We start from the raw sequence: 24,085 nt of genomic DNA, 5'->3' as shown, positions 1-24,085 counted from the left end.
TACTTTCCAGCAAAAACTTATTTTGCACTGGAAATTCACTTGAAAGAAACCGAAATCAAGACCTAAAACGTCTTTAGTTACTTAGTACCAAAAGGGCATTCCGTGGATGGTGCATGTGCAATCCCTAAACTTCCATTTACTAAAAAGAAATAGAAAGGGCTTTGCACCAAAATATAATGCCCTTTTGAAATAGAAGCGATCAAGGAGAAATGCTTTAATTTCTCCTTTCTTTTCCATCTCTGTATGTGTGCTGCACTGTATAGCAAACTACTAAGTAGGAAACATTTGAAAGTGACTCTAAGCATAGTATTTTGTATTGCAAGTGTTCCCTTCAGTGCACCACTTATACTAAACCCACACAGACACCTTTGCTCCATTGTACAAAGGTGTTTGCAAAGCGCTCAACAGGTTGATTGTGCGCCGGTGGCAGCGAAAGGGGAGAGGGACACACCTCTGTAGATAGGGCCCTGTGCTTCTCACACAAGGCATTGCAGCATTTGTAACGTTTGCGCTGCTTCACCTGAGAAACTAGTAAATAGACCCCATAATGTGCCACAGGTACACAGGGGTGCTAGCAGAACATCTTTCATACCTGGAAGAGTAGATAGCTATCTGCTGGAAATGAAAGCAAGGGAAAAAAACGGGTCGCATTCAGTGTCCCTGTGCTGACTGAAAGAGTGTGCAAATGGAGGGTCTGATAGTGTCTAGTTGGTGACAGGATGGAATAGGGTTCGAGCCACAAGAGATGTGAGTGTGGAAAAGAGCAGTCTCTTTGCAAGAAGGGAGAAAGGAAACCCCAGGGGATTTCAGATCCAGGGACTGAGACATAGAAAAATAGTAAGATCCAGAGGTAGAAAAGAAAAACCCAGAATGCTCCACATTGGCTATTTTGTGGCTAGGCTGAAGGGTGCAGCTGGAAGTATTTCCTCCCTCAACAATCTGCATTTTGCAGAGCTAACTTTCAGAACTTAATAACTCCACCATGCTTACAAATAGCAACAGCGTGATGAGTGTTTAAAGCACTTGGAAGAATAATGACCATGACAATCCAAACTTTTTGTGTGTCCCAGTGACACACACACACACACACACAAGCACACACAGACACTTCCTGTTTTCTGGTAAAAGTGTCCATTTGTCCAATTCTGATGGGTCTTCCAATTAGCCTCTCACCATGAAACACGTGAAGCAAACGTACCTTCCAATCGATGGGCTGGCGCTATAAGTAGGCCACCTACTCACATGAAATTAAAGGTGTGCCAACACTAGGACTGGCACACACTGCAGCGCTGGGCAGGACTTTTGCTACATACCTTGAAGGCTCAGAAGAGAGACAGCTGCAGGTTTGTACAGGGTGAGCACTTTAAATGTAAAAGGGAAGTGTGTACCTTTGAAACTCGCTGCTAATTTTTGGAAAAAAACGTTTTAGTACATATTTTTTGTCAAGAATTAGAATGACATGCGGAGGTAGTTTGTCATGGAGGATAATCTCAAAATTTGAAAAAATGTTATTTGTCACTTTGTTTCCGAGTCAATTATTGGTACCGTTTTATGACACGTGAAGGGTGTTGCTCCTGTATTTGATTGACTCAGACTCAAATTTTCCCCACAAAAACTCTTCCAGGTTTTACCTGGAAAAATCTGCATGGAAAAATATGTACACATTCCTCGTTTTGCAGGTCTAGGCGAGGGAAAGCATTTCTTTTTACCATGCAGTAAAACCAGTTTCTCCAAGTAAACGTCATTCCGGTCTCACAAAACTCAGAAAGGGAACAGTAAAACCACCAGTAGGAAACACCTCAAGTCACGGAGTTGGTATAAAAGAACATTCCCTATTTTGAACCAAAACTCTGATGAAAGTCTATTAGCAAATCAATTAAACCCAATCTTTCCTGGAATACTTTCCGTCGCCCATACATCTACTAATCCATCCAATCATCTTCTCACTCTTCTATGCATCAATGAAATCTCTCTTTCACCTTTCTATCCACCCATCCACCCCTCCATTCCACAATTAATTCTATCACTCATCCATCCATCAATTCATCCGTCCGTCAATCTGCCCATCCATCTGTCCGTCCGTCTGCGTCCGCCCGCCCATTCGTCATCCATCCATCTTTGCTGCTCTCTCTGTCCTTTTTACATGTTTTCTCATGATAGCTTTCTTTGTCTCTTTCACTGAACATGGCTTGCTTCGCAACATGTGTCCCCACCACTCAGCCCTACTCTAGTATTCGCTTACAGAGCTTTTTATGAGGTTTTGTCTGCTGGCAAAAGGGGACTTTAAAATGCAACATTTTAGGTGGACCAAGCTTACCAAGCCTCTGGTTCAACAACCACTCCTCCATTTTAGCTGCCAAAGTACCAGTAAATATCAGGGGGTCTATTCCTCTATTACTCTTAACCTTTAAAATAAATATCCTACTTTTGACGATTTATTACTTATGAGTGTAAATTTAATAGAAAGTGTAGACTTACATGTCTTTACCTTCGAACCATTGATGAAACTAATTTTTCACATGAACAGTTACTACTGCTAAATTTTCACCTGACGGTGGAATTCTCTAATGCCTGGACGGGGATTTCATTATTGTAAGGTATATGGAAATTTGAATTTTAGTTAAACTAAAAGTAGCAATATATCATTTTATTTTAACATTATTTCTGGTGGAGCTTTATTTTAAGTCTCTGCCTCTATTACTTTCCATAAAAGAGTGCTGCAGCATCAGTGGTTGGATGTGGGGTGCTGGACTTACATTGGATCTCAGCTGGAGTTCGTTTAGTACTTTTTTGGGTCATTTTGGGGTGCAGAAACTTGAGAAGTGCTCTTTGTGAATAACCATGGGCTTACTCTTTTGGGGGTGGGGGTGCCTCCCTGAACACTCCTTAGCTCTCTTGAAGCCACTCCTTACTTCTCCGTAACTGCACCATTTTGTTGTAAGAATTCCCAATTTTCCAGCCACTCTTCCAGTTCCTCCTACATTCACAACTAAGAGGTAAATGTCTATATGTAAGGATCTCCCCATGTAAATGAAAGGAGAGGTGGAGGTGGAGATTTCCACCCATAGGTTTGTGAAGTTGCATTTGAGTGAGTAGGACTAATGTAGTACTACCTTACATACTATACAATGCAGTTTGTGAATCAGCCCTTGAGTATTTGCCTGGGTTGCCTACTCTCCTGGTTTTGATACACAGTTCAGGACGAGAGCCAAACGCTCCTACAGAAAGGGTTTTTAGTTTCTCATAACTACATTTTAGCAAGAGGTGACATGAACTTAATAGAGATTGAAATATGATACATATAAAGATGGTAAGGGCTTGTCCACGCCTTTTGAACTATGGCGATGCAAATTTACTGTTGCCTTCTTTAGCAAGGATTAGCTTTTGTTTATTCAATTCGTACCCCCTACTGGCAGAAGGTCTTTGTGTTTGAATAGGTGTTTGTAAAGCATCTTCCCTCCAAAGTAGTTAAATCCTGAATTTAAAGGGACACCTGGAGAAGAGAAAAGACATTTCACTTTGCCCCATCCTGCATTCTAAAATTAAAAAACAATAGACATTCTGGAACGTTGCTTTGTTTGAGATGTCTGCTTGGGTTTTGAGACCTTCAGTGACATCACTCATCGGATGGTCCAGTTACCATTTTCAAATAACTTCATGAAGCAATAAATGTAGTGTCTTGCTCATCACTATTGCATAGTTACAACTGGGCGCTGGAGAAGGGCTGAGTGCATGGCAAAGTTTCAGGTTACCCCATGCACAAACATTGGGAGAGAGAGGAAGGACGGTGAGTGTGAAGGACCCTCCTCCATAGCAGAAAGATAAAAACCCAAAACACTGAAGTACAGGTCTTTAGATGGCAGTTTATCCCCAGGGTTTTTCCCTAAAAAAAGACAAAATGAGGTGCAATTGTTATCACAGGGTTTCTCCTCAATGTATTAAACGAAGGGCATCACTTTCTTTTTGTAGAATCTTTAAGGCTATTCTAAATATGTGCTCCTGGGCATGAACGATTCCCCTCACAGCTTATTCAGGAACAATTATTGTATCACAAATAAGGCTATAAGAAACTTCCCCCAGAAAGATCAAAGACTTACTTTAGCTCACCCATCTGAAAACTGTAGCACAGGTTATATTCATTTCGCTGCTTGAGTTTGGTAAAGTCTTATGAACATGTCTATCACATTACTCTTTTGCACAATTGAAAGCAGTCCTCTAATCTACAACACACTTCTAACACCTACAAAAACATATGTTGACATCTTAACTTCATAAGAAGGATTTAGAAGCCAGGTCTCACTTCTTCTAGTGATCCCTAATTCAAATCCTCTAAAAACACTTTATTGGATTCTCACAAGTGGAACTACATACAGTCTCCACTTGCTGGTTGAACGACCATGCCCTATATACTGATCTTAAGGAATGTTTTAAAACTCCCTTTCTCCAGTTTCTTCTTAAAATAGCTTTGTCAATGATCGTAGGTGTAACTACTTTTCTATTATGTACTACACAGTCTTTAATGAAACTCACTATTTTATAATCAGATTCTTTCTCTGATCAATAATTTCCAATACTTTCTCCCATCAGGAATGTCTTCTATAATGTGTCTCAGTGTTCTGTCTGGGTTTTGTGAACTAGTGTCCACTGACAGGATCTTTGTTAGTCCCCTTGGTCACTGATCCGTCTGAGATCAGCAAACCACTATGTCTGTGATTTACTTTTAAATAAAACAATTTGTAAAAAAGAAAATGCAACCCATTTTCTTTAAAGGCAAATGTGATGAGTTAAAAAAATAAGTTTAAGAGTAGGCAGTGCTCCACCAGACCATCGTCTACTTTTGAAATTTTTTTTAGTCAATGTTCACAAAAGAGAAGGGGTCTCTTGAGTACTTCTTTCCTTATAGGAGCTGGTAAAGGGTTAATGTTTTGTGACCAGCATTCGGTTGCAGGACATTATTACATAACAGTACAATTTGGTATCTGGAAGGGATGCCCTAAACATACGCCTTCCAAATACATTTTGATGTTGGGTCACAAACACAAACTGTGATTCTGTAACTTTTTACTGACTTACAATTTTAGGTTTGTACGTAAGAAAAGGCATGCCTTTGAAATAAACGCATTGACTCCTAGATTCATTTAGGGATAAAATGAATATATGGGCCGGCTATGAATGTTTAGGCTGAAAGTAACATGCTTTTATCCATATATACAAAAAAGCAGAACCATACTGCTTCATACACTCTCTGCAGTCACCAAGAGGTAAAAAGCTACAACAGCTAGATCGATTTCACCAGTCATTGAGGTCTATCACGCTAAGGCTCTTTGGGGCAGAAATGGGGACCATGGAGTGCTAGAGAGCTGACAACCAAAGAGAATAGTTTCCTGATGTCATTATTCAGTCTACCACAAAGTACTCTAATCATTTCTGTATTCTTTGACATGGGGCTGAAGAGGGTAGGGGACATAGCTGTTTTAAAACCTCTTCTTTCCTGGATCTAGCCATGGCCAATTCTTGAGAACATGGATAAAGAGTATGCGATACCATGGATAAGCCATATAAAAATGTATTTCCAGGTTTAAGGGATGAAAAGCCTCTGGATTAAACCCCTATCTCCAAAAGGGGTCATTAGGGATATTGTACAATCAGCCATTTGGAATTACATGGCTGATGAGTCTCGTAGAAGCCTAAAACCTAATGGATTGACAGATGTATTCTTGAGCCAAAAACGTATGCCAGTGCTAGAACCCTATATAGACTCTGTCATGGCATCTCAAGCTAGAACTTTGCACATCAAGCTGAGACTGGATACCCTGATGGTCAGTGGGTTTCTGTAAATGGAAGCACAGTCCATATGAAATAGCACTTCGGACTTTTTCGAAAGACAGGATTGAGCCCCCCACCACTTATTATTTGTCTGTGCACTGTACAAAAAGGCTTGAAGCATCTGGATCAACTTGCTATGCTTTAACATGGTGTCAGACACTATTAAGTTGTATCCAGAATAATCCTTTTGGACACCAGCCCCGTTATATTTTTACTCTAAGCAATTATTTATATGCTGTCTGGATCCAAGGGAGTCGCCTGGGACTTTCACTTTGATCCTTGGCTTTTTTAATGCACCCTGTACATATCGATTGTCTTCATGTTTATGTCACTGTCATATTTTTGTGCTATGATGCACTCAGTTTTTTTTATATTGCTTATGTTTTTTCCTCAAAATAAACTAATATAAAACATCAACGTATCACTCCTGATACCCAACCATTAATTATCAATCCTGACTGTGAAATGATTCTTTGGTTTCCTGCAGAATATAGTGGATAGAAGGCTAACTTGTATTCCTCAGAACCAAGTTGTGTAAACAGAAAAGAAATACATGGTTCTTGAAGGACAGGTCACTTTTTACCCAATATATTTTTACATTAGTGATCATGTGAAATAGTTTCTTGCTGAGGCTACTGACTGTGCAGCTGCCCATGAACGCTGTCCAAAGTCTTGAATCTCAGAGAGGAAGCTCCTCTAGAATGAAGGCAGTTTCTGGTTTAGAAAGATTTAGATTTAGTGGATAATGGTAAACCACTGTTACAATTTAGAATGCATCATCATCGTACATGAACAATTCAGCTGATCCTAGGTTCAAATTACACAGTAATAGAGAAATAGACAATCCCTGATGAACTCCACAATCCACTTTTTTAAAGAAATGACTTAACTGGAGACTCTAATACTTTAGCAGTGATCCGTCAAAAGGGAGGATATCCAGACAAGTCATGAATCCATGGTTCCAAGGGTGCTCACCTATGCCGGGAACAGTTGGTGCTCGAATGGTGTCCCTTTGAAGAACAACTGTTTAAAAGTAAAAGTATAGTGTTACATTTGCCCATTGTTACATTTTTACTTGTGCAACTATCTACCACACAAGTGAGTACTCAGTCACAGTTCAGAATTGAAGTTTCACAATTGGCAACATAACCCCTGGTTCACATCAGCAATAGATACCATGTGTACACTGCCTTTCTCATCCTATGTTCACTGCATCAATATTGTGATTTGTGCATGAATTCTGCTAGGAATCTACATGACTTTGTTATTTTAAACTTTACGTATCATCTTCTGATGCAAAAACAGGGCAAGGAAGTTAGTAGATGGCAATGGAGAAATCCATGACCACCTGTGTCCATGGATGGCTACCTTTCTATCACTAGCAAGCAGTCTTTTAGGGACATGCGCATAATGCACATCACCTTGTGTTGTGTTTCATTTAGAAGATCATCATCACATACCATTGCTATCACTTGCATATCTTTGTCCCAGATGATTCCGCTACCCATCACTTGCAACTTTGCTGACTGACATAGGGCTGCTGCAACAAACAATAAGGTGACCTAAGAAATGCTTTAATTAATCTGAGTGGCTAGCAATTGCTTTATCTGCACCTATTCCACTATTTTTGCCACCTATGTCACTCAAGACAGAGCCCTGTCTTAAGCAAATTAGTGTAATTCTTGCCCCAACAGTAGCAGTCAACCCAAACTGCCAGGTTAGGACCCCTCTAAACGACAACACAAGGAACCCCAACCCATATAGATAGGTATCAGCAAGCTAACAAGAGTGCACTGGTCAGTAATGGGAGCTGGATGTTTCTCAGTGTCACATGTGTTTGAAAATTTGTTGCAGAAATGCTGTTCAAATATGAGTTTTGTTGCCTTTCTCCAAAGTAGGTGTACAAGGATCATGGTCAATTGTAAGGACGTACTAGGTCCCTTCAACACCTCTTTTCCACAGTGACATATTGTGTTTCCCTGTAGTATGCCTATACTGACATTCCTGTAGGTCCTCAAACGTAATAGTTTGATCAAGAAAGCTTGACTACTGTATATGTGCCTCTGTTTCTGTGGTGAAGTCACTGATGCCCTAGATGACAAGTTAATCCTAAGGCATAACTTCAAAAATGAGAAATGAATCAACATATGTCTTGTATCCAGCAGGCTTGAGGACAGCAGAAGAGCTCAATTGGTAACCAACATGGAGAGTAGGCTGTGGAAGTTGTTTGCAGCTATTGTGCTCCTGCTTCTGGTGGGTTCTCAGCAATCAAGTGCCTCTGATTGCTTGTATAGCCATCCTCAGTCATACTTCTGCAATTCAGAAGTAGGTAAGTGCTCACAAAGTGTTTTTATAACCACCAGTTGAGCTGTAAGACAAATGTTTCTTATTGAACTGTAAAATGAATTGTGTGACTCCAGTTGTTGATGTTCATTGCTTGTTAAGGTTCCTCCAATCCTGCTCCACTATGAGCCCATGAGATGACTGAAGAAAGACATCAAATGGCTGCTGTAATATTGGTCTTTATCCATATCATTTTTTTTGATTTCCAAATATTTAATTCGTTTTTATGGATAAGAATGAAAAGGGGAGGTAACAGAGAGGAGTAATGGACATTCATAATGAGGGAAATGTTTGTAGTCTATAAATACATCCATGAGTAGGACAAAATATACTCAAATGGGTAAACAGATCTAAAGCACATATGTGGGTTATCAGACATTAATGATTGTAGACCCTGGAAGAAAAAGAGAAAGAAGACGAAATGAAACCCTGGAAAGATAGAGGGATATGAGAAAGAAAAGGAAAGGAGAAAAGAGTAATGTCAGTGGTAGTGCAATGGCAGTGATTTGGTGTTAGATGTTATTAACATTACTCAAAAAGAGAGGTGGAGAGGTGGCTTGGCAGATAGCCACAAGACTGGGAGTGGGAGAATGTTGTGTACTAAATCATGGAGGCTTAATTTTTTTATATGTATCGGTCTAATTTATTCCATAACTTCTGTGATGTCTGGCAATTGAACTTGTTTTTATAAAGTGTATTGCCTGCACTTCTTATAAAGCAGGCCCACATCTACCAAGTGTGTTATGATAGGCTTTGGAATGATTTCCATTCAAAAAGGATTTGTAACTATCATTAGTAGGTGGTCCATGAGACTGATGTCTGTTGGATTTAATTTCAGGGCAGGTGTATGAGACCAAGGACCTAAAGTCACTGCACAGACGTTAAGGGAAAACTCAATGTCGAAAATAGCTTTAATTGCCTTTTGAATCTTGTCCCAAATAGAACAAAGCTTTTTAGCAGTGGAATAGCATGTAGCTCAGGGTGCCTAGTGAGTATTAGCAGTTCCAACATTTGTTTGAACCCAAGAGAGCTAGTTTTGAGAGTTTCCCAGGGGTTTAGTACGCTTTCTGTTCTATCCAATATTTGCATCATGAGATTGTGTACGAAATTTTGTTTTTGTGGGTATAAGCTCAAATCTTTTTTCAAGATGTATTGTTTAGGGTTAAAGGGTGGAAATAGGGACACATTCTATCCATTGTTTTGCAAGTGGTTTTCTTGTTGGTGGTGGAGGAGTTTAGAGATTAGAGTACATTGTGGCTGCCCCATGAGGCAAGTTGAATTGTTTGAAGAGACGTGGAATCAGGTCAGATTTATTTTTCTTTGTAACCTTTGGTTTGAGGAAGTTGTAGAATTCAATGGTTCCTACATTGTGGGGCTTCTGTAGTTCCGCACATGTTTTTGGGTAAGTTGATAGGCAAAGGTCTTTGAGAAATAAGATACTGTTTGATGACCAAGATGTCCATGATGGAGAAGTCCCTTCAATTTTAATTTTATGGTTGTTCCACATGGAAGCGTACTCTTAATTTTGGATTCATTGTGGTAATGTTTTATGGAGTGTTTAAAGGGCTGAAATGGTGTCCATTAAACTGGTATGAGAGTGTTGTAATGCAAATGATTTCATGGATAACATTGAGATTAAGAAGTAATGTGTTAAGTATTTAAGCAGCGACACAATCAGTAATAAAGTGAAAACACAAGAAAAATCTGAAAGCAAATTAGGAAAAACAGAATACATTTTAATGAAAAAAAATATTTGGTCAGAAAAATGCTAACTTTCCAGCAGTAAACAAACACAAATGATGGACGGAATGCTAAATCAATCAAACATTCAACCCCAGTCATTAATCTGGGTAAACTCCATCCATTCTTTTGCTCACCGAGCCACCCCAAGACCTCCTCCCTGGACCGGAAACAAGCATCCTGGGACTGGGTTCAAGGTATCACCCTTCATCAGCCAGGCTAGCTTGAATCCAGTGGCATAGTAAGCCCGGGACCCACGTCTGGGCATACTCGGTGCACTTAGGGCAACACAAGGAAACAAACACAAATGATGAACGAAATGCGGAAACAATAAAATATTCACCCTCAGTCACAGATCTGAGTTTAAACCATCAATTATTTTGCCCGACCACGCCGCCCCAGTGTGGACCCAGACATATGCAAATCAGTCTTGACCCTGTTCTCCATGGAACAGTCCAGCCTGAACTGCCAGGCTAGGTCCTCCCTGGACCAGAAACAAGCACCCCAGGACCCTTCATCAGTCAGGCTAGCTTGAATCCAGTGGCATAATGAGCCCGGGACCCACGTCTGAGAATACTCAGAGTACTTGGGCAACAGAAGCAAACAAACACAAATGAGGGATGGAATGCGGAATCAATCAAACATTCACCCCAGTCACAGATCTGGGTTTAATCTATCAGTTCTTATGCTCACCACGCCACCGCAGATTGGAACCAGCCATATGCAAATCAGTCTTGACCATGTTCCTCATGGGAACAGTCCAGCACGAACTGCCAGGCCAGGTCCTCCCTGGACCGCAAACAAGCATCCTGGGACAGGTTTCAGGGTATCGCCCTTCATCAACCAGGCTAGCTTGAATCCAGTGGCATAGTGAGCCAAGACTAATTTCCACATGGCTTGGTCCAAACTGGAATAGCATGGCAAGCAAAAAAACTGGTCGAATAAACCCAGATCTGTGACTGGCGTTGAAAGTTTGATTTGTTTCGCATTCTGCCCATCATCTGTTGTCTTTGCATTTGTTGTTTTAACTTTCTAAATATGGCATTTTCAAAATTATCAGCAAAAATCCGACATCACTATTAGAATAAATTTTAAATTACCATTCATTTGAGCCTCAACATAATTTCTCTACCGGCTCCAAATCTGAGGTTAACACTTATTAAGTGTAATAAGGTGACCCGTTTAAGCCGATGGGAGAGACAGGCTTGCAACAGTGAAATACAACTTTAGGATTTTGTCACTATCAGGACATGTAAAACTTAGGCACAGATGTCCTACTTTTTAAATGCCATGCACCTTGTCCAATGAGCCTTTAGGGCCTACCTTAGGGTGACTTATAAGTATTAAAAAGGAAGGTTTAGTCCTGGAAAAAGATTTAAGCTGTATTAGTGTGAAATAGCAGTTTAAAACTTTTCTACAAGCTGCAGTGGCAGGCTTGAGATATGTTTTGGGTGGCACAATGAGTGCTGCTGCCCGATAAGAGCATTTGATTTAAAGACCCGTAGTACTATCTACTAGAGTCTTATAACTAAATTAAAGGTGACAAAGAGGTGTAGTCCAACTCTACCTTGGGGTAAGCAATATTCATAAATACTGAATAATATTGTTATCCTCTATTTACTTATGAAAGTAGTCAGGGTATACAGTGTTTCAATGTGGTTTACTGTCTGACTTTATTTTCACAACACTTCTTCCTGAAGTCCAATACTTACTCACATACAATCTACACCAATTTACACAATTGAACACATTTTGTGGAACCATGAAAATGTACAACGCTGATATACTATTTGGCCTGTAAAGTGCCCCTTATACTTTACATGTTTGCAAAGACAAATTCGTAAAATATGGTGGGGGGCTTCAAATTCAGATATTGCAGCTGCAAAATGTATTAAACTTGACAAAGAATCCAAGTACTTGCAAGATTCATGAAGATATACAAGATATTGATACTCATATTTTCAGTAATTCCGAATGCTGATTGTGTTTACATGAGGCAAACGTAAAGATTTGCAGTGTGGTTGTGAGACTAAACATAAGAAAAGACTAAACAAAGCTCATTCATTGTACACCCATACACCACCAGTCATTTCACAGACCATTTGCATATGAGCTTTTTATTAGAATAAATATTAAGAATTCTTTCTTGACCAAAGAAAGCATAGAAGTGTGATGCTAAAGTCAGCCTACGTGCCTGTTGGGCATGGGTATGGCATTCGCAGCTACAGCATGACCTCCTCCATTAATGGGAAGAATTTTAAGGTTCCATTATAAGTAAAGATAGTCTGCTGACTTTATCTTTTATACCCCACAGTGATAAGAGCCAAGATTCTAAGAGAAGCTGAAAGGAATAACTCAGTGAATGGATACGAACTGCAGATACTAGAGGTAAATAAGTCTTGTGGCTCTCTTGTGTAGCAAGTAAAGTGAATCCGAAGATGTTGTTGTCGGGGCCTAACCTTGTAGGTAAAGAATGTGGGGAATTCAGATGCATCTCAGGCTACACATCTGTCATTCCTGGGTGAGGATGCCAGCCTAAGGACATCCAAAAAGAATAGGACCCTACACAGTACTATGGCCAGTAAGAGAGGTAATGTGTGCAGAGAGGGACATGTAAGAAGAAGAAAGAAAGCAGCAATGGATTGCGACACCCATTAGAACATTGGAATGTTGGACCCTCCATTGAAGACAATAGAGTGGTCCCGGCTTCTAATAGCTGGTGAAGCCCGGAACTCCAACATTCCCATGTTGTTGTACACAGCCTCACAGAGCCCAAGAGGATTTTAACCCCATTGGGCTCCTAGAGTCATTTGTTTTGGTAGCTAGAACATTCTGCCCTCTAAACAGAACATTAAAGGCCTGTTCCCTTGTTAAAAGCCTCCCCTCTGGCTCAGCCTTTAATGCTGGAGAGGGCGTTTAATGGCCGGTATGGCCCGCTACAGCAGGCTCTAAGGCTATAGTAAACAGTTAATTGAGACAAGTGATCTAAGTTCTAAAACAACTGCCTTTTAACATGCTGAGGGTTGATGACAGACTCTCAGGGAACAGTCACTGATTTCCAAACTACCAATAGCATTACTATGAACTATCAGTACCCTTGACAACATTTTGAGGGTAAAAACCCACTAAGTGATATACCGTTACTGCACCATACTAGATTGTTTTGTGCACCAGATGACAAGATGAGGAATAAAGTGTGGCCCATGGTCCTATCAGCTCATTTTACAGGACATTCCAGCACTGCTTAGGCTGTTTTAATCTGTCCGACTTTCTCCCGAAGGAGATTGCGAGAGCAAAAGCCGAGGTCTCAGTAAAATCTGTGCAAAACCTACGATTTAAAATGAGGTAGAAACACTGCTTATAATTGAATTTGAAGTTACCTTTCTGCTTGGAATAAGCCATAAGTGCAGAAACGTCTGCCAGGCTATAGTGCAAGTGGGCCACGGATCCTGGTGTCCTGGAATGAGAAGTGGGTGGGGCTGCACACAACTTACAGCAGTAGGACGGTGAATAACATGAGCGGGCAGAGGACTGCTGACAGGCTGCGGACACAATGCTATTGTGTGAATACTGATTAGATTCATGTGCAGTGCGGATTCGATGGTGGAAGAGGTAAATTCAACAGAGCCTGGACGGATGCTGTCTTCTTATCCGGTGGAAACTGTATTCAATCTGCACCTAGGCTCATTGTAGCAGGGAGCATCAACTCTTATTGCAAATCCATATGTACTTGACAAAGTGTGCTCGCCTTTTTGTAGGTTGGTTGGCGGTGAGGTCCATGAACAAATAATCTCTATGTAAACAAATCCCCAATAGGTCAAAACATGTACTGACTTTCTGGTTACAAGTGCCACAAGCTTATTTTGCTTTAAATTATCTTAAAGTTCCTGGCATTACACTAAAACTGATCCCTAGTGTCTCCCTCTTGTTTGAATATTTTCATTTATATATTTTTAATGCTTTGTGTTACTTCTCACATAACATTGTCTACATTTGGTGATCAAGTAAATCAAAACATGTTGACCCCGCTACACAAATGTAAGTTTGTCGATAAACATAAGTTTACCTTTTTCTTCCAGCCAGGAAACCACAGATTCCTCTGAAGACATAAATGTATTTATGATTTGCCAGAAGTTCAGAGAAACTTGCACTTGTAATTGCCACTCAGTAGGGTGGGAAGGAGTGTTTTAAAGAGTGTTTCATTTGTAGTTGGGAGCACCACCAAACATGGGCATCTGTATGCAATCCCAAAATGCACTCTGACTGCTTTCCATCATGGAAATGGTTGGAGATTTACTCCAGTCAAGAGCTTCAGTAACTTGCCTCCGAAGATTGGAAGAGCAAAGATCAGCCCCATATATGTTGGGGGTGGAGGAGCTGTGGTTTCTAACAAGGGGATACGTGGTTTGCAAAGGCACTGAGACCTACATTCCACTTGTGCTGACTTCCTCAGAACACCACAGATGGGGAATACGACTGCATGCTTCAAGCCACCTGACATTCCCAGTAATGCATCAGGAAACCTCAGCGTGGCGCAGCTTCCCAGACCTACTATTTGAATCAATTGTGAATACCAAAACGTAGTAAATCTATACTCAAATGTAGAGGTATATCTACAAGTCCATATTTACAACTTTTTGTGTATTGTGTAGACTGTAATGTTAAAGCCCATCACTTAAGGGAGTCACATATTCACATGCTTTAAAATATAGTTATTGCAAATTACTTCAAAGGTATCAAAACCAAGAAAAATCTGTTGATGTTGCTCAGCTTTTTTTTTAGAAAAATAGGGTGTCTTGCTGAGGCTGGGGATCCAAAATGTCCTGTCCACGGTACAGTAATGTACCAACAGCTAAGCTGTATTATATTTGACGTGTTTTGACCTTCACAAGTGGCACTCTGTTGAGGTCTTCATCAGGCCTTCAATCTATACATCACAGTGGGTTTCATAGACATCTGTTTCAAATGGTGTGAGGATCCCCGGTTGTCTGGCACCAGGTTTCAATCTGGCACTTGTAGTATTTGGTTTGCTCCTGTACATTTTCTATTTGACCAAATCTGTTTGATGTCTTGCTGATCCATGTGCTTCTTATTCCTTGATTGTTGCACGTGGTTTGTTCTTGTGCTGCTACATCATTAGGGTGATGATTTGTTTTCTTTCACAAAAGACATATGACCAGAGATAATGGAGGTGAAGATGGAAGGCATAATCTGGGGCTGTTGTCTTCTTGTGTGCGGTTAGATATCAGAATCCGAATTTATACAAGAAATTGATTTTTGTTCATGTTGTTTTCCAGGTTTTTAAAGGTAGCCTTTGGCTTCCAGGTACTATTATCCTCATTGACATATCCACTGGGGCATCCATCGACCTTCGTGCTGATCCTGGCGATTTCGTATTAACAGGTAAGCCCTTTATTCGCCCTTTATTTGCTTATTCCAGTCATGCCTATGGTCAAATTGTCATGTTGTTTATGCACATTCAGTTGCTCAGCAATTAATGCATAAAAACATATATTCAGTGTCAAATTGTACTTTTATACTCCAACAATGAAGCACGTGACTCGAAGAGGAACAGGAATTGTGTAGGTTGCATGAACCAGTAAGAATCCAGAACCCTCTTCTTCTTTCTCTTGATCACCCCAAACCGAGGCCAGAAAACATTCAGATTGTGCAACTGAATTTCTGAGATTTGCCCAGTGGCTTTAGGTAATGGAAATAATGTGATTTGTCCCGCAATAATACCTTTTTAATCTAATCTGGAGTTGCCTAGGCCCACAACATCAGATTCCACAACTGGCATAGATGGGTCAATGTATTTGTGGTTTGATTCTTGTGCCAAGAGCAGTCCAATACCAGTTTGTATAGTGTGAACTATTTTACAAACATCGTCCGTGTCTGGAAAATCAATTGTGCTGGGTCAATATTGCAACTATTGCTGCGGCATGCACCCGAGGAGTCAAGAAAAGAATCCAGCATAAGCTGTTCTGTCTTGTGCACTGTTTCGGAAGAGGGTTTACCTATTTCTTAAATTTGATTGCTGTTCACGTTTCTATTTGACTTCTACGGTCTGGCTCTGTTTTTTAGTGAGGATTGTGTGGGTTAAGAACATGCATCGCTCCCACTTATGGGCCTTAAACTCTGGAACACTCTATGGGGCATATTTATACTCCGTTTGCGACAAATTTGCGTCGTTTTTTTCGACGCAAATTCGGCACAAAACTAACGCCATATTTATACTTTGGCGTTAGACGCGTCTAGCGCCAAAGTATGAATAAAGAGCCTCATTTTTTTGCGTGAACGCCTTCCTTGCGTTAATGAGATGCAAGGTAGGCGTTCCAGTCTAAAAAAATGACTGCGACGCAAATGCGTCGTATTTATACTCCCGGGCAAAAATCACGCCCGGGAGTGGGCGGGGCAAAAAAACCCGCATTTGCGCCTCTTTTTAACACCTGGGTCAGGGCAGGCGTTAAGGGACCTGCGGGCTCAAAATGAGCCCACAGCTGCCCTCCCATGCCCCCAGGGACCCCCCCTGCCACCCTTGCCCACCCCAGGAGGACACCCAAGGATGGAGGGACCCATCCCAGGGACATTCAGGTAAGTTCAGGTAAGTATAATAATTTTTTTTTTTTTTTTGGCATAGGGGGGCCTGATTTGTGCCCCCCTACATGCCTCAATGCCCAATGACCATGCCCAGGGGACATAAGTCCCCTGGGCATGGCCATTGGGCAAGGGGGCACGACTCCTGTCTTTACTAAGACAGGAGTCATGTAAATGGCGTCGTTAAAAATGGCGCAAATCGGGTGGAGGCGATTTTTTTGCGTCAACCTGACTTGCACCATTTTTAAGACGCCCTAACGCCATTTTTCCCTACGCCGGCGCTGCCTGGTGTACGTGGTTTTTTTCCACGCACACCAGGCAGCGCCAGTCTGCTAGCGCCGGCTAACGCCATTCAATAAATACGGCGCCCGCATGGCGCTTCAGAATGGCGTTAGCCGGCGCAAAACTTTTTGACGCTAAACTGCGTTAGCGCAATTTAGCGTCAAAAAGTATAAATACGGGCCTATGTATGTTCGCTTCATAACCTTTCTCTTTCATTGACTGACCTGTTCTCTGTTGGGTATGTCCTTTTTTTGCCTTTGTGATGGTTATTTTCTGGTGTTCATTATTCGTGCTCTTCGGAAAGGGACACAGCAGATTACATAGAGGACTATCTACAAGCAGAAATTGTTCTCTCTACTCTGACTGCTCCACGACTGTGATGTGTTTGGCCAAAAAGTTCGATATTTCTTCTCGACAATCCTTCTCCATCATTTTTGATTTCCTCAGGACTCCTTTTACTTTCTCAATATAGAATCTGAATTTTGAGAGGAGATACATTTTTGGAACTAGCCAAGCCTTAATTATTTCCCTTGAAAGAGTGAAGGAGTGAATGATTAGAGATATGTCTGATAGAACAAAAATAACACATGCTCTTGCAGAAAGATCCGAAAAGGATCTGCTCATACACATTTTTACATTGTTGCTAGGTGCATGGTGGAGAATCGAAGGGAGCTAGAACAATCTGTTCCTGGTGTAAAGAAGATCTTTGTTATTGAGTGCTCAGTGAATGATACATAGCACCCTGAAAATAGATTGTCTCTGTATTGTCTGCCAATAAAGTGATTGAAAATTATGTTTTCTGGGTTCACAAGCGGGGACATTGACTAAACTTCTAGCAGTTGTTTTCTGAACAGTCTACAGTTGGTTGCCAAAGTAACCAGGAAGGCTTTGGAATAAGGAGATGCCATTGTCCAGACAGAATAAACCAGTGCCTTCACCACTGTTTTACAGGATGATAACAGTAGAAGGGAAAGCAACATTCTCAGCAGATCGAGAAGAAAGAAGCCTGTAGCAGCGTGTGCCTTAACGATGTGGACAACAAAGGTAAATTTGTGATAAAAAACACCCAGGTTCTGGCAGGCTGGCTGGGACAGGGACAGCACACAGTTGCAGGGACCAGCAGCTAGACGACCAGAAAATATGTTGCCTGACAAAGATCAGTACCTCTGTATTCTTCTATTACATTGTAGGCAACTTAATGGATACAGTTTGCGACTTTAGTCATAGTCATACAGCTGCAGAGGATGGAATGTTTTGTGGCGAAGACTCCTGTAATAGAGACCATGATCTGTAAATGCTTGGCATAGGATGTGGTGTTGAATTGGTGAGATGTTATCAGCTTGGCTTGTGGAACCACATAGATACTAAATGATGAGCCCCGTTGCACTCCACAATATATATTACAATCTTGTGACTGGATAGGAGGGAAGAAGCTTACTGGCATGTCACTAAGAAAAGATTGATCCGAATTTAGGGCTTGCTTACCGATACCTCTGAGAGTTTGTATAGAAAAGCAGTGTGGGAGACAGTTTCAAAGGTTATGGATAGATCTAGTAAGAAAAGGGGAGCAGCTCCCCTCCAGTCCAGGATGCCTCTGATATCATCTCACAGCCAGCAAGGTATTCTTGATGTCATGCGCAGGCTTAATGCCTGACTGCGATCTATCCAAAAGATTATTGTTCTCAAGCAATGCAGATAGGCGGGAGTTCCCTGCCTTCTTCATGACTTTAACCTGCATGGGAAGCAATGAGATGGGTCTAAAATTAGACAGTAAAGTAGGACCAGCAGTAGTTGTTTATCACTTTTGTCCAGGAGTCAGGAAAAGTAACAGTGGCAATGGATGAGTTGCATAATGTGTAAGCCTGTGACAGATATGATAGAAGAATAGCTGAAGAAGTTTAGGGGGCATGAATCCAGTGGAGAACCAGATTTAGCCTACATCTTGGTGACAAGCACTCAAAGGCCTCTGCATGGTGTGTATAGTATGCGTGCAATTGTCCAGGGTGGCTATATAAGAATGTGCTTTCATTTGGTCTCCCTTCTACCCCAGATGAAATGCAAGATTTCGTTGAATGATCTTGCAAATGCTCTCAGCAGTGTTCTACAACTAATAGCAACACTGTAAAGTTTCAGGGTAAATATTGCATTATTTAAACTAACTAAGCATATATCCTGTGGAGAACTGACAGGGATCCTGGCATATACTACCTCTTTGTCTCTCTGGCAATTAAGTCAGTAGGATCTCAAAAAGATAATTCAGACAGGCCCACAAACAGAATGGTTAGGTGAGCCAATCATGAATTTATTGGAAAAAAACAATGCATGATAAAATACTAAACAGATAAAGGAAGGACTTTTCATTGTTTTTCTTTGGCCCTTTTACACAGAGCCACTGACTCCTCCAAGTTCAGCACCTTCCATCTCGCTTTGAAGAGCTGTGTATAAGCAAAAATCAATAAAACAGATTATTCTCTTTTTTTAAATTCTGCTTTAATCATATATTTATTAGAATGCTAGAGGGATGCTGCAAATGATAACTATATATGTTCTCTCCTATGTTTTAACACCATACCATTTGCCTACAAATACCAGTACTGTGGGTGCACACTTTTGCAACTCAGAGTAATAGAATATGGCTTGGACCTCAAAATGTAACTTGTGCTTTTTTATTAATCAATACTTTGGTAGAGTTTTTATTTGAAAATACAGTACCTATAGTTTTACTGAGATCTCTATATTAAGTTATTCATTAAGATTTCACTGAACCCTGATGGTGGAGTCAGGCATCTTCTTTTCCTCTAGTGAACATGATTTATTATTGCCCATTGGACCACTTGACATCTTTTTAGAAGACAGACAAATCTAATCTTGCAGAGTATTTTAATTTTGCACATAGACATATTTACTGAGTATGTAAAGAATGGCTGAATTCATCTATGAAAGGTGTTTATAATGAAACCCTATTCTGTCCACCCACCAGCACTAAGAAGAACGCCTTTACCTATTGCAAACTGATTTATTTTTATACCTTGTTTATTTTTATAGGAGTCCAAATTGATATGTTTACTGCTAGTCTGTTGACAATATCCTCAGTTTTTTTTAATTTTATTTTTATTGAGCAGAAATGAATAAGATTTACAATAATAAGTGAAAAAAACACTTTTGACAAAGGAGCAATGCAGCACGTAAAACCATTAGACTTTCCCATCTCGATTCAACACTGATGTTCTGGTGAGCTCAAAAGGTGCAAATTCACTTTAGCAAAGTCAGAATATATACTTCATGTCCAATTTTCTTTTGTACAGCATACAGCAGAAGCCATGGATGAACAAATAAAATGAGATCCCAAACATTAAATAGCGGAGGTCAAGTAAAGTGGGCATATGCTAAAGTGAACATGTGCATAATTTCATATACAAAACCTTGCAGTAGCTCACAATGTGACATTAGACTTCCCCATTTCAATAGAAAGCGAGTCTCCTGATGGGCTCAGGTTATGGAAATTTACTTTACCAAAATCAAAGTGCATAGGTCCAGTACAATTTCCTTTTTTTTTAACAACATTCACAGAAAGAAGGATAAAACAGGATCCCTGACATTAAATACCCGAGATCTGATAAAGTGAACATATGCTAAGGTGCACACACACAGACCAAAGTCAGCAAGACCCAGACAGAACCATTAGATTTCCCCTCCTCAATACAAAACTAGTCTCTTGGTGGATTCAACTTGTGAAAATTCACTTTAACAAGAGCGAGAAGTGACTAGAGATGAAACATCGATCCAATCATCGTAAGGTGGAACCCTATCTGAACACCAGAGTGTAAAGTCTGATGCAATGAACAATAATACCTATCATCGCTCACATAAAGTGAACATGTGTTGAAGGCAAACATAATAAAGATTGGAGATGGCCCCATTCACGTAAAAATTTGAAATTAATAATAAATTACTTCCCTACATATCCTACTATTACCCGCAGCTGATCCGGATTCCCAGTTTACATGTGGAGCATGGCATTCCTACAATCAATTAACTGATAAAACACTGACGCCCATGTTGAATACCGGGGTCCCCATACTTGCATGTGAATTAGAGGGCATATCTCAAATAGATGTCTTTTTTACACACTGTCTTACATTTGGAAGGAAACAATGTAGAGAAAGACAAGGGGCAAGAACACTTGTTCTTCTATTCTGTGTTCCCCCAAGTCTCCCTATAAAAATGGTACCTCACTTGTGTGGGTAGGCCTAATGCCCGCGACAGGAAACGCAACATGGACACATCATATTGTTACATTGACAAATGACGTGTTTTTTGGAAAGTGCCTAGCTGTGGATTTTGGTCTCTAGCTCAGCCAGCACCTAGGAAAACCTACCAAACCTGTGCATTTTTTAAAACTAGACAACTAGGGGAACCGGGAATGGGGTAACTTGAGGGGCTCTCACCAGGTTCGGTTACCTAGAATCCTTTGCAAACCTCAAAATGTGGCAAAAAACAATTTTTCCTCAAATTTCAATGATAGAAAGTTCTGGAAACTGATAGGAGCCACAACTTTCCTTTGACTCAGCATTCCCCCAAGTCTCCCGATGAAAATGGCACCACACTTGTGTGGGTAGGCCTAGTGCCTGCGACAGGAAATGCCCCAAAACACAACATGGACACATCACAATTTCCCAATGAAAACTGACCTGTTTTTTTGCAATGTGCCAAGCTGTAGATTTTGGCCTCTAGCTCATCCGGCACCTAGGAAAACATAACAAACCTTGACATTTCTGAAAACTAGACACCTAGGGGAACCCAAGATGGGATAACTTGTGGCGTTCTCACCAGGTTCTGTTACCCAGAATTCTTAGCAAACCTCAAAATCTGGCAAAAAACACTTTTTCCTCACATTTCAGTGCTGCAAAGTTCTGGAATCTGAGGGGAGCCACAAACTTTCTTTTACCCAGCATTACGCCAGGTCTCCCGATAAAAATGGTACCTCACTTGTGTGGGTAGGCCTAGTGCCCGCAATAGGAAATGCCCCAAAACACTATGTGGACCCATCAAAATTATCAAAATCAAAACTACCTGTTTTTTCAGGGGGGTTCACCTGCGTTTTTGGTCCTGAGCTCAGCAGCTATCTAGAGAAACCTACCAAACCCAGACATTTCCGACAACTAGACACCCGTGGGAGTCCAGGGAGTTGTGACTTGCGTGGATCCCCCAGTGTTTTCTTACCCAGAATCCTCAGCAAACCTCAAATTTAGCTTAAACAATCTCATTTTTCTCACATTTCTGTGTGGGATCACCGCAGCGGCACAAATTTCCACCCACCCAATGTTCCCCTCAGTCTCCTGATAAAAGTGATACCTCACTTGTGTAGGTGGGCCAAGTGCCTGTGACAGGGAAGAGCCAAAAACATGTTGAAATTAAGGGTGAACCAAAGCGGGTCCAAAAGGGCAGTTTGAAAAAAAAACGTCTTTAGGCTGACAAGTGGGTCAGAATTGTTTCCGGTATAGGTGCGACAATGGTGGGTGGTAGGAATTTTGTTGATTCCTGCAGATTCCGGAAGGTTTGAACACAAAAATCTGGGGAAAATGTGTGATTTCAAGCAAAGTTGGAGGTTTGCAGGGCATTGTGATTGTGAAAATGGTGTGGGTTGCATGTGGAGCACACCACCCTGGACACACCCAGATGTTTAGTTTTCAGATGTGTCTAGGTCTCGTAGATTTTTCTACAATTCAGCGTCCCAAAGTCCAAAAAGTGCAGCCCTCACCATTCCAAGTGGGACGATTTTGAGAGTTAGACAAGCTCTCATGGCCCAAATGTAAAACTAAATTCCAAAATAATTAAATGTCCTCTTGCTTGCTGTGTGATAAGATGCTTTGGTGTGTGGGGGTAGAGCTGAAAGAGTGTTACCCCCTTCAGTTGGGGTGGGAGCATAACCATGCCTCTAATGGTTAGCAGCCACCACCCCACTATTTTTATGTTTTTTTATTCCCTGTCATCTAATAGGCTTTCCGCCCCATCATAGAGTGGATCTGGGGTAATTGCCACACATGCCCAGCAGGAGGCAGAACAACTTTGTCCCCATTTATTTGGAGTGGGGGTATGGCCATTACCCCACCCTCTTTAAAAAAAAAAAAAAATCTTCCCTGGTCTCTGGTGAGCTTTCTGCCCCTTGGGGGCTGATCTGCCTAATTAAAATAGCCAATCTGCCCCCATTGGGGGCAGAATTGGCCTAAAATAATTGTTCCCCGAGGGGAGCGACCCTTGCCTAAGGGGTCGCTCTCCTTGCGTGAAATTGGCACCAAACAAAATCCTACATCTAGTGGTATCTGCTCCCCTCAGGGGCAGATTGTCCTAAGACAAATAGGCCGATCAGCCCCCAAGGGGGGCAGAAATGGCCTAAAATAATTTTTTCCCCAAGGGGTGCGACGTTTTTGTAAGGGGTTGCACCCCTTGCATGAAACTGACGTAAAAATAAAATCCCTGGTGTCTGGTAGTGTATGCCCGGCCTAAGAAAAATAGGCCGATCTGCCCCCAAGGGGGACAGAAATAGCCTAAAAACAATTTGCCCCCAGGGGACTGACCCTTGCCTAAGGTGTCACTGCCCACATGTAAAAAAACAAAAACAACAAATGGTCCCTGGTGTCTAGTGGGTTCTTCACCCCCTGGGGGCAGATCGTCCTAATCAAAATAGACAGATCTGCCCCCAGGGAAGGCAGAAAAAGCCTAATAATAAATTGCCCCCCTGGGGAGCGGTCCTTGCCGAAGGAGCCGCTCCCCTTATATATAAATAAACAAAAACAAATCAAAACACAAAATCCTTGGTGTCTAGTGGGCATTTCTGCAGCCCGATCGCTTCACAATCAGGCTGCTGAAATGCTCAAAGTGACATGAAAGGAAAGGCCTCTTCCTGCCCCCACCCCCTGATCGAAAGACAAAATGCTTTGGATTTCTCTTCCGATCGGGCGACCTCTGATGAAGTCAGCACACATTTGCGTGCTGACGTCATCAGACGTCACTGGGAGGGGGGTGGAAGGGGATACGATTCCCCTTTCATTCCTGCCTATGGGAGGGGGGTGGGAGGCTCATGGGGGGAGCGCTAGTGCTCCCCCCATAAGCCAGGTCCAGGATGCAACAGTTATGTCCTTGGCGCCTCAGCGCCGCAGCCCAGGAAGTAACCGTTACATCCGTGGAGGGTAAGGGGTTAAGAAATGTATAGCCCGATGAAATGTGATTTAAGCGATATAATTGTATCAGTTGGGCACTCAAATCCTGTAGTAGCTTATATCTTTTTTTTTTTTTT

At 41.4% G+C, this 24,085-nt stretch overlaps 1 long non-coding RNA gene across 2 annotated transcripts; it reads left to right on the top strand.

Moving 5' to 3' along the window:
* The first annotated feature begins 1,246 nt into the window (after positions 1-1,246).
* On the top strand, positions 1,247-12,297 carry LOC138260704 (uncharacterized). Of its 2 annotated transcripts, none has more exons than XR_011198929.1 (3): positions 1,247-1,343; positions 7,989-8,155; positions 12,224-12,297. It is a non-coding gene; the product is annotated as an uncharacterized lncRNA (long non-coding RNA). The 2 variants fall into 2 exon arrangements; XR_011198930.1 differs by having other exon boundaries at positions 1,247-1,354; positions 7,992-8,155.
* The last annotated feature ends 11,788 nt before the right edge of the window (positions 12,298-24,085 follow it).

The sequence above is a fragment of the Pleurodeles waltl genome, chromosome 10 (assembly GCF_031143425.1).
Source record: "Pleurodeles waltl isolate 20211129_DDA chromosome 10, aPleWal1.hap1.20221129, whole genome shotgun sequence".
NCBI lineage: Eukaryota > Metazoa > Chordata > Amphibia > Caudata > Salamandridae > Pleurodeles > Pleurodeles waltl.
The sequence above is the reverse complement of the archived record's forward strand: the minus strand, read 5'-3'. Positions and strand labels throughout refer to the sequence as shown.